The sequence below is a fragment of the Melitaea cinxia genome, chromosome 18 (genome assembly GCF_905220565.1).
Source record: "Melitaea cinxia chromosome 18, ilMelCinx1.1, whole genome shotgun sequence".
Classification (NCBI taxonomy): Eukaryota; Metazoa; Arthropoda; class Insecta; order Lepidoptera; family Nymphalidae; genus Melitaea; species Melitaea cinxia.
This window is the reverse complement of record NC_059411.1, coordinates 5,518,500-5,531,247: the sequence shown is the minus strand read 5'-3', so window position 1 is coordinate 5,531,247 and position 12,748 is coordinate 5,518,500. Positions and strand designations below refer to the sequence as shown.

Sequence of the window (12,748 nt, the reverse complement as noted above, 5' to 3'; positions counted from 1 at the left end):
AATTTTTCTATACCTCATGTCCTTTATTATAATTTTACGTAAACAAATTCATATATTTTTGACCTACATATACACAAAGGTATCATAATTATAATAAGACACTTATTTTAGCGTAGATACTGAACAATCAGACGTATACATTGTTAAGGATTGCGTACCTGGGTGACCGAGCTTAGCTCGGTATTTTTAGTAAATCGGGTTTTGGAAACCATATTTAATTACGAATTACATATTTTTAAAATATGAATAATATTTTTTAACGACAGTAATAAAAAATATATATACCTATAAAAAATCAAAAATAAGAAAATATTTAAAAAATAATAAATTCGAAAAATTTTATTCATATTTTAATATGAATAAAATTTTTCGATTTTACCGACATAATAATAAAAAAATTAGATCTGGCTATTTTATTAAAAAATAACGAGTGCAATTAGAAGAAAAAAAAAATGAGAAAAATCAATCTCGAAACATAGGGATTTGAACCGTGGTGTTTTCGGCCGAACGCGATCGGCCGATTTCCCACCTAAATAATTGCAACTTTATTGACAAATGCGAAATTTACCTTCGTATTCTAACGATATTGTAGCAATTTTTTCATTGTCTAAAAACTGGGATAAAACGACATTTTCTAAAAATGAATCCTAGCTAGATTAATTTATCTCCCCCAAAATCCCCTGCATACTAAATTTCATGAAAATCGTTGGAGCCGTTTCCGAGATTCAGATTCCATATATAATATACATATATATACAAGAATTGCTCGATTATTATTCGAATACTATTGTATTATATGCTGTGTGGCTACGGCACTAAAGAATTTAGCCACCCCCTCTCTTCCCGTGGGTGTCGTAAGAGGCGACTAAGGGATAACAAGGTTCCATAACCATCTTGGAAATTAAGAAGCCGACCTATGGCGGGATAACCATCCAACTGCTGGCTTTGAAATACACAGGCCGAAGACGGGCAGCAGCGTCTTTGGTGCGACAAAGCCAGTACTGCGGTCACCAACCCGCCTGCCCAGCGTGGTGACTATGGGCAAAACACATGAGTTCACGTTATTTTTGACGTAAACTTGTGGAGGCCTATGTCCAGCAGTGGACTGTATAGGCTGTAATGATGATGTATTAGATATAAATAAACAAATAATATATAATTTCTTATTTCTTACGTCTTCAAGGGTGCGGTTACTACTAACTGTGAAAAACCGCGAATACATTATGGTCACTTAATTCTTTCTTCTGATATCTTTATTTTTCTTATGGTTCTATAAAAAATTTACAACATTGTCTTTCCGAATGTTCCTATATCAAAGAGTTTTTATTCAATTTTAGTGAGTAACAAAGTTGTAACATAAAAAGTCTCGTTTGCAAAAATCCATTATTCGTTTAATGGTAAAAGGAAAGGAAACTTAATACGAAATTAACAAAATTTTTAAAAGGAAAAAGAAGCTACAGAGTAAACAGGACGAAATTCTATCTAATAATAATATGAAATAAAAATCAAGAAAATTTTACATGATTACCTAAAAAGTAACCTTAAAGCAGTGAGTGTACCAACTTACCATCCATGCTGTCCCGCGACGGGGCCAAAATGAAGAGGCAGGGGGCAGCATCGCCAGCAGCAGTAGTCCACCTCACTAGCAGTTGTCACCTACAACATCAGCTGGTAGTAACGAAACGGCCAAGCCACAAATTTTGACTAAGGTGTAGAGTTTGAGAAGTTAGGGCTTGTAGAGTTAGGGCGTGTAGAGTTAGAAGCTTGGCTCTACATGAGATCTGATAACTTTTTGACAGTGCGAGCCATATGATCTCGTCTTGGCAACATTTTACATGAAAATGGTTTTGATGGGATACTGTATATACATACGCCGTCACCCGTGAGAGCAGTAATTCATTCAGCCGCAGAGGTTCCGGAAAAATAAATGAGGAGAAGAAAAGTTACATTTCAGCTTTGTATTTTACATTACAAAATTACGCCTAACGGCTTAGAACATGATGCTATTCCAATTTAGCTAGTATTTAACGAAACATAATTCTTTATTACTTGATTAGGCTATGTCAAAATAAAATAGTTAACTTTACTCTTCTTCGAAGAAGAAATCAAGCTCTTTGTAATCGGTCTCATAAGATAATGGAGAATATATTCACAGGATTTTGTAACTTTATATATCATTTAACGCACACTTAAAAAACAAAGAATCGTGGAAGTCGAAAGAAAATGATTCCCATTCCTAAAGATATGTCTTTGCAAAGAAAACTTTTGTGAGGAAAAAAGGCCGCGTGCTTTATGATAGCGATTTATTAGGCGGAAGCGGGAGCGATCTTAAGGTTTTATTGTTTAATAAAATAAATGCAACTTATTTTTTTTAATTTTTATATTAACCCACGTAACACCTATAGACGAGTATTTTAACACAATTTACTTATTACATATTATTAGGTTAAACCTTGTTCAAAAGCCAAATGTATCTTACAGTTTCAATGCAAGCACATCATTTTGAGATATAATCCTCATTACGTATTTTACACTAGTAACTGTAAATAAAATAAATGTTGTGCACCGTGCACACTAAGAACTGAACACGCCTCTAATAAGTTTCTACTTTGAGATACTACATAATACTACAATACAACAGATTGAATGAATGTCAGCTCCATCTAAAATATGTTTAGAAGGAACCTTACTTTCAAGGTCTTGTCTTCAAATACATAGTCCCTACAGCCCAGTTTAATGTTGTTTCGTTTTCCCCTCGGCAGTCAATCTTCCGTCTTTGTCCGCTGTTATTGAGGACGCGCCTTTAAATTCGTTTTCCTGTTTAATTAAGTTGTATCTCGCTGAGGGACTGGTGAATTTTCCTATCCTTGGTGTAGATTTTATTCAAACTTTGTTGTAATCTTGTATTGTTAGAGTTTTGAGCGCTAGAGTTTGTCGGTGTATATACACGCTTTTACATGTTAAGTGTAAAGTACAGCTGAACTCTTACTGCAAAAGATGAGTTGTTCAAGCGCATAAAATATGTGATCATTATCGACAGTTAAAGAATTCCAGCTAGCACTACTCTTTTAATTAGCTTCTATTAAAATTAAACGCAAGTTTTTTTTATTACATTTACTTGGTGTTGTAAAAACGGTAGTATCGAAGAGCTTGAACGTAAGTAACGTAAATATTTGTTTTGTAAAATGTAATTACAGATTATTTGGCAAAGTTCCAGGCCTAATTACTTAACAGGTATACAACTACATAATTGCATTTAAGTATCGTTACTCAGAAATATCATAATACAAAGTCGATAAATGTTTATCTACGTATCTTATTTATTTACCTATTAGTCAGACAAAAGCCAACCTGGTCTATAGAAAAATGAGCTTTAGCGTTTGAGTGCCTTACGGAAGCAAGTGTTATGAAGTACGTTTTGATTATTGCTGAGAAAATATATGTTTTTAACTTTCACGGTCACTTAAAATTCTTTTGAATTACCGCGTTTGTCACTTTGAAATTCCCGTTATTTCGGTGATTTTTTTTATATAGCTAGGTCGGCAAACAAGCGCACGGCTCATCTGGTAGTAAGCAATTACCGTAGCTTATAGACGTCTGCAACACCAAAAGCATCGCAAACGTGTGCCGACCCTATCTCCGATTCCCCCCAGGAGGAGGACGTTATAACGATGTGGTCACATCTGAATTTCTTAAGCTTGTTTATGTTGTCATAATTTTTGTCAATTTGTGTGAGCACAGCATAGAACATGAATTGTTAAAGATCTCCGAAGTTTCCAAGAATATTATTTAATGTCACAGACTATCAAATTTATTTTTCCAATCATTTTTGGGTCTACCTGTATTTGCCTGTCGGTAGAACATATCAGGTTTTTACCAATTTACGATAAATTTCATTAACGTAATCTAAGTGAACGCACGACAACTTGCCCTTTATCCTGATAGCCTAAATGCCGTACAGTTCATAATTACAAACCAGAGACATTTATAAATACTTCATAATTACAAACAATTCAAATTTCGTTTATAATGGTAGATTAATAAGCGATTATAGTGAAGTAGAATAGAACTTTAGTAATTGTTATTTAACGAGTTAGTAGAGAACTAGGCTTACCTCAAAGTCAATAGTATTCGATAAATACTTAGGACTTTAAGTACAATTGTATTCAGTAGCTTACCATATTTACTTAAAATTTATTTACACGTGTATCGTTGAGTCAGTTTAAACTCGCATTACTTTGTTATTTAACTTACGAATCCGTACAAATGCTGTTCAATAAACACTCCAATAATAATTAAGAGGTTGATTTTATACTCGATAGGCAATAATTTTGCTTCAACGACTAATTAAGTCATCGAATTTAATAATTTCCAGTAACAGCACTCACCGATTTTGTACCGTCACGAAGCAATTGTAATATAAATATGTATATATTACATACCTTAATACATAATAATATGTTCTAGTGAAGAGAAAAATAAATATAACATAATCATGTCTATCTATTTACGTTTCTTATGTAAACGTACAAATTTTTATGGCATATTAAAATAATTTGTTATAAAATTGTCGAAATCAAAGTCGGCTACGTGTGTCTTCACTTTTACGTATGAAGTTTTTGTTGTCAAGAATTTAGTGGCTAAACGAAGAATAGGCCGATTGAGTCAGCCTGACTGGGAAAGTACTTCATCCTTACGGAAGATAAATACTACTTAAAAGGTAGTTTTGTATTCCCGTTGTGAGAAAGTTAGCCAGTTCTCCTGAGACGGGTCGAGTGGTAGAAGGTAAGAAGTAAAAATAGGTCATGGCCAATCGATCATGATCTGTATAATGAATTAACTTTGAGATATACTCTATTCAATAGAAAAAAATCCTAAGCCGGAAAACTACAAAAAGTTTTGCATAATAGACTAACGGTGATCATATTACAGACAATAATTAAGTGAGTGAATATTAATTTCATATTTTAATATTTTCATATGTTTCTATTTTTCTATTTTTATTTTTACTACTTAACTCTTAAATTTAGGATTAATTTTTTATACTTTTACGTTTAAACTATTTCACGTTTTAAAAACAAAAATACGGGAACTTTTCGATTGACAAAAGTACTTCTACGAGTATCAACCGTTTTAAATTTTAATTTTCCGTTTCCCTAGTTAAATGAACATCCATAAATATACATATAAGAGTATACACATAGATATTATCTATAAACTCCTATAATTATACAATAAACTAAAAGAGATATACTATAGACTACAAAAATATAATAAAGTTATTTCTATTTCGTTCTTTTTTCAAGAGTATGCACGAAATAAATAAGTTCTAGAGGAACTTTTTTAGAGGAAAATAGTCATAGAAAGTCAAATTTCTATCATTCATATCACTAGAGCAAATACAAAACATAATCAATCCAACAAATATTTGAAAACGCGTGTCGAATTATTTATAAACAGCCGTGTTTTATCTGTTCTCGAAATAAGCTTGTGTTAGATTTCGCAACAAATAAATGTTAGTGAAAGAATAAATCATGTCGATCCGCAAAGCAAGAAAATATCGCCGGAAGATCACAAACGCTCAATCTATTTCCTGGGTGACCTACTTCGGAGTGTACATTACGTAGTGATGTGTTTTATATTGCGTTATTATATATACATACATCTATAACTCTTCTCTTTTGATATAGAGTCAAAGAAACAATATCGAACTGTAAATAGAAACCATTATACACTTTTATATGTAGAACTATACTGCAAAAATAGAATTAAATAATTACTTCTTTAAGAAATGTACAATGTAGAAACTGTACTACCGACGATTTAAAATGCTCACTAATGTTATCGTGTTGTATAATGTTGGTCTACAAAAAGTAAATGCGGTTGCTGATGTATCATAAAAAGTACGATACTTTTATTTCATTGATTTAAAATCTTGAAACATTTTTTGCTAAGATTTCACATCTCGAGACCTCAGTTTAGTATCCACGTGTTTAATATTAACTGGTTTCGTTCAGACAATCTATTAAAATATACTCATTACAAAAACCGCAAATAAAACATTTTACTTATATGTGTGTAATATAATGAGATATACCCGATATCAAACACTTTTTCATTTACATAGACTACAAAGCGCTTTTGAATTAATTAACAGCACACACAGACGTTGTTTAAGTGAATGAAATTACCAAATTTAAAAGCAATCAACGAAACATAATATCTAAAAATATCTTACACGTAATATAAGGTGATACATCGCTTACGAACCCATTAAACGGATTACATTCTTGGCTCGCCTCAACAATACGACATCTTACAAAAACAACGTTACAGCAAGAATAATAGCGCGATAACGTGTACATATACGAGTGCCAAAATGTTCTAAGTCATTACCATTTGGTTAAGATCCACCTCACACTACAGGTACGCTTAATATTTTATGTTTCACATAGTCACTAGCAACCCGCCTCAGCTTCGCACGGGTGCAATGCTGATACTAAATATCAGTAATAGCGTGATAATATGTCACCTGTATGTTGACCCGACTTCTTAATATTATTCGTGCCAAATTTGAAGTAAATCCATGCAGTACTTCTTGAGTTTATCCCGGACATACATACAGACAAATAGAAAAACAGACAAACAGACAAAAACTCTAAAAACTATATTTTTGCTTCGGTATCGATTGTAGCTCTCTACACGAAAGCGTGTAAGACAGCAATTGCAAATATGTACGTACTTTGCTCATTGTTTGTAGAAACTATATACGATTTAGTTTTGTAAGTAATATACCTACAGGATTGTAGAGGTACAATAGTTGACATTGCTATAAGAAATTGACAGGAATCAGTGATAGTGATTTGCAATTTACGAAAGTTAAAGAATACTAGCGCTACGTTAATACTGAGCTGAAAAGTCCTGTTGTATTCTTTTGACTAGCCCGTTGGCGCAGTTTCTAGTGACCCTGCTTTCTGCTCCGAGGGTTGTGGGTTCGATTCCCACCCTGAGTCTGGGTGTAATATAAATATTTATTTATATATTTATATATGTATTATTTATAAGTATGTTTATCAAAAAAAAAATGTAGCTATATACCAGTCGGCTGTTACCTATAACACAAGCATTAAGTTGCTTATTTTAGGAACAGACGACCGTGTGTGTATTGTGTAGATATTTATTTATTTATTTATTTATTTATTATTCTATTGTAATGGCACAATTACTGTAAAAAAATAACATGTACTAGAAGTGCGTAATGTCGTAATAGAATATCGGTTATTTTATGAATATATAAGAATTATATAATCACATTTCATATTTAAAAAAAATTTTACGCTATGTAAGGAATCTTAAAAGATCTGTCCCTAGGTATCCAGCTAAAACTACATCTATCATATTTAGGTCACATAACATTTAGGTCAGAATTCATATAAATCCCAACATGGTAGAATATATTACAGAGTTAATATTTTAAAACGAGTGCAAACAACTTGAAAGTTAAAGAAAACATCACTCTAGAAATTAGCACGTAAAAATCACTCGTGCTAGTTACTTTTTACAAATAGCACTTACCTTAGAAATTGCACGAGGCAACCCGTAGTGTGCACTGGTTCCAACGTCCATTGAAATTTTCTCTCGCCTTCATGACGAGGCAACGACGAAATAAGCGGATTTTTAAATAGATAGACTACATTCTAACGTTGCTAAGTAAAGTCAGCGTGGAATTCAAACGCGTCAGTTCCGTGACGTCGACTTGTAAAAATAATTACCAATCCAATTGTTGTCGACGACAATTATATCTTCATTAAAAAAAATAACATTGTTTTTCCGAGGTATTTTGTCATTCTTACATGTTTGGAATTTTTTTTCGCTTTTTTCTTTTCTGCATGTTAAATATACAAATCGCTTTATCCTGATTACAAGAAATGTTCTTTGTTTAAGATGTTTTTTTTATCAAATGGATTAATACCTTTTTCACAATTGACAGCGGTCCGCCGCAGGGTTTTTACGTCACAAATCGAAAGTTCAAATTCCATCCGTAACAAACATTTGTATTCACCGTTAGTACTGTGTCGGCTTGAATTTTGTTCTTTCTTTGTGCGTATTTTCTATTTTCCCCAATGAACTTAGAAGATCACGTTAAGCTTTCGATCCTTGTTATTATGACAAGCTCGTGATATGAATTTTGAACACAAACAAACTTTCAACGATCTCGTTTCTCGCTTCGTGTATCGAAACCGATTATAATTTGTTTCAAATAATTTTTGTTACGTATATAAGTGTAAGTTACATATGTATACAAAAGAAATAATGAATAAAGAGGACGCTCAAAACTGTTGTTCCTAAAAAACTTTTTTCCACAGCGAAATCGAAGAACAGATAATAAAAGTATATTTTAAATTTGACATTTAGAGTCAGCGTATATAAGACAAAAATGTTTTTTTTTTAATTTTCTGTTGTCCGGTCGAAGCAAAAATAATATAATATTTATTTACGTTAATATTCTTTAGTACAAAATGTCATGCCACTAAACCTTGTGTAGGTTGTGTTTAATGTCAGTCACAAAGGGTTGATTTTAAAATAAAATAAAAATTAGTAATAATATTTCTGAACATTTATACATAAAATATAAACATAAAAGCAGCTATGTTGAAAATGTTTTACCTTAGAAATACTATGAACGACATTAGCGAAATCTTTTCTACACAAAAACTTCCCCCTGCCTGCTGGAATCACGTCCAGAGGGGCTTAAGGTTGGTACTTATGAAACCTCTCAACATGCTTAATTATCCGAAGACGCTAGAGAAATACGAGGTTAGTTTTCGTAGCAAGCGTGTATAAAGTGCACTTTTGGTAATTAATTTTCGTGTTAGGTCTTTGTATGTCTATAGAAAAAAGAAGTCTCAGATTTTCTACACATAAATAAACGTTAACAAAGAATTTCTTCTATTTTATATAAAATACTATAAAAAATGTCTCGAATATTATAACAATATTAATGTAGAAAAATACAGTAGTTGGTATTATAGATATTATTTTACTTAAGTAATAATTTAAATAAAGCTTTTATAGGTAATAACAAGCCTTGTAAATCATAAATTATCGCCTACATCCATACAATACATCCACCTCAATTTCTTGTTCAAGAAACACGCACATGCCTGCGAATATATATAATGATACTAATGTACAAAAAGATTTGTGCTGAAAACGCGATGTTACGAAATAAGTTGCGTTACCGTTCTGTATATGTATATGTTTACAGTATTGTGTTAAGAAAATAGTGACTCATCGCTGTCACTTAGACACTCCCCTTGATTAATTAAATTGTATCAAATAAAAACACCAGTCCTAATGGCTTACTTTACCTGACCAGTTTGAATTAATATGTGAAATGAGAACCAATTCTAATTTTCTACAAATTAATTGGTCAATGACCAGTTAAGTAAAGTGACAGCGAAAGGCCACTATTTTCTTAGCTCAAATATACCATATTATGAAGTATTTTTTCTACTGTTTTTCAAAATAAAATATGACTCAAGAACAAAGCGATAGTGAATATTCTATCCTGTATATGTAATAAAACTACACGTATTTATATAAAAAATATTCTTTTTTATTTTCTTTTTCATTTTATTATTTATTTAGTGGTCTGGGTGTTTGTGTAGTCCTCGTGGGTCTCCCCACCATGCCTCGGAGAGCACGTTAAGCCGTCGGTCCCGTTTATTATCATGTACCCCTGATAGCGATCGTTACTCATAGTAGGCAATATATCCGCCAACCTGCATTGGAGCAGCGTGGTGGATTAAGCTCTGATCCTTCTCCTACATGGGGAAAGAGGCCTATGCCCAGTAGTGGGATATTATAGGTTGAAGCGTTTTATTTTTATCTGTGAACGCAAATAAAATATAGAAAAGGTTTTATTCCAACCAATGTAGCCTAAATGTAATCCTATACTATATTTAGAGGTATATACCAGCATTCAATACTAAAAATATACGCATCGTGAATTAACAGTTCACTAAGAGCATTCGAAAGCAAGACTCGGGGAATTGATCCATCACTGGCTGGGGAGTTACAGGGAAACCTCAAAACATAGGTCTCAAGTTAATATTACGAGTTAGTGCAGTTTTATTTTAATTAAAGCTAGTAACGGCAGTTTATCGGTGTTGGATAGATACATATTTAAATAGACTATTAAGTTTCTTGAATCATCAAATGCAGTAATTTATTAAAACTAAATTATTATTAAAGACCGCTAAAAAGCATGCTCTGTAAAGGTTTTACTTTCATGACAAAAAATAAACTGTACTTTTTTCTTCGATAATCAATTAATTTATAGACATCGAGATTTAACACATTTATTTCATTAAAAATGTATTATAAAACAATAAGTATAAAATAATAATTTTTTCTACTTCCAAAATCGACTTTTAAATTGAGTAATGATAATTTAAAACATCAATAACGTTAATCAATACGTCAACCTTGTAGCATTCAGCCAATAAATTTTTAAAGTACACACATATATTTAATTAGAATAAACAAATCGTGTAACCGAACGGAAGACATTATTTACAACATACACTAAATAAATAATTATATTTGCTGATGCGTTGTTGCTTTAGCCAATAGTAACGATATGGTATCGATGATTGTTTCTTTATTCAGGAAATAGTAAGAAATTATTTACGCATTGTGGAACACAGGATGGCGACGTTGATCGTAAAACAATGTTTTATTGTGGTATAAAGCCCTCGTACAGTCTTTCATTGACGCGGCGCCGTCTCTCGGCCTTGTATAGTACTATAAAGTTTTATGTAACACGCTGTGTTAGTAAATGCTCAACAAATCGTACAATAATGGTAATGGGAACTTTATGAAATAATATGTGTAGTACAAGTTTCATATTGTATATACTTTTAACGTTATAGTCATATGATAAATTATGAGTTACGGTAATATGGTACGGTAAGACCCATTGGCATTAGAAAATGACTCATCAATCAAAATCAAAAAAAAAAAATACAAGTTGGAAAAACACTTTTGAACATACGTTATTTTAGAAATTAAAATACATTTCTTTTAATTAACTAGTTATAATTAAAAGTGACGTTACCCATTCGGAATAGAGCCAGTCCAGATTTTCCCTTTACTAAAGTTTTGGGTATAAACACTATTTTTTTACGTGTCCGTCTATACGACTTTCAAACTTTTTATTCATTGGAAACATATGTATATACATAAACAAGATCCCGTAACAATCCTATTCTAAATTTTGATGTCATACCAATTCGGACGATATTTTTTTCCGACTTATTCGTCGTATGATATCGTGTAGGAATTAGGAAGAACAAGTGGACCAATGGATACGAGTAAAAAGAAAAGGAACTATTATCGCAGGGAACATTGTTTCATGTTCAGACCCTTCTGTTGTGAGATTCAAGAATGTGATACGCCGTGAGCTATCACATGATAACAAAACCCTTCTGTAAGAAACTAAGCAAAAACTCTAAATATATATGATTCCGGTGTGGCAGGATTCTAGTTCATAGGAACGATAATGATAAGCCCGTGGTCATTCGTAACTCTAGTGATATAGACAAGATGGTGATGGAGAAGCAAGTGAGTCGATAATAGAAATCTCACGCGCTGGGCAAAAAACCGGAACTAATTGAAATTCTTGATGTAGCAAACTTGATTGACTTTAGTACCTATCTACCTTATTTCATGTTGTTTATGTTAATATTAGATCTATTATCAAAAACGTTATTTCATAAGTGCAAATGTAAAATCACAGCAAAATAATACTTTTCAAGCAGTCAGTCAAGTCAGTGGTGAGTAAGGTGACCAGAGCTCCTGGGGAATTGGGGATTGGGTCGGTAACGCGCTTGCGATGCTTCTGGTATCGCAGGCGTCTATAAGCTACGGTAATTGCTTACCATCAGGTGAGCCGTACGCTTGTTTGCCGACCTAGTGACATTAAGAAAATATATAATAGTCATACATATTATAATTGTATCTGAAATAGGTATATCAACGCGTAGCCATCTTCTTAAATTATTTAATATTAACAGTTTCGAAATGTGTAGTGTGCTTTGAGAGTGGTGGTGGTGGTATTTTTAAGTAAATTAAAAATTATCATACTTTTCAGATATTAAACGACCTTAAACCTAAGCACTGTGAATCGCTATGAATAAACATCAAAACTACCCACTACATCATAACCTAGCCTTTAAAAACCTTTGTATATGGTCGCATGACATACTCGAGGGTAGAAGCGTGAACTTGTTGAACGAAAATTGTTTAAGCGCAGTATAAATATGTTTTTGTAACTGTTACAGTATATTTGTATTATATTATATCAATGGTATAAAAGACTAATGGTATAGAGACTTTTACTTGCGGACAAACCCATGAAGGTTTTTGCAAGTAAACTTATTGTGATTCATGCTTTTCTTAACATGTTATAAATAAAAGAAATCTATAGCCTCTTTTTACCAGAATATTAGTTTCAAATGTATGAAAACAATTTATTTTTAAGCTAGTAGATTTAATTATTTAATATAATACTAAAAACAAGCGTAGTCGAAACTAATTTACTACTCCTTAATATATTTAAGTAACAATTTAAAGAGTACTTTTGATATAAGATGCTCTTCTAAGAAGTCGTTGTATTTTGTGACAGATCTATTTTAGGTATATTAAAGGGCGCCTTTACAAACAAATCCACTTATTGTACATT

The 12,748-nt window shown here is 32.1% G+C and overlaps 1 long non-coding RNA gene across 1 annotated transcript in view; it reads left to right on the top strand.

Annotated features, from left to right (window-relative positions):
* Window positions 1-12,748, top strand: part of LOC123662226 — a 100,207-nt gene that overhangs the window by 54,833 nt on the left and 32,626 nt on the right. The gene's annotated exons all lie outside the window — the stretch shown is intronic.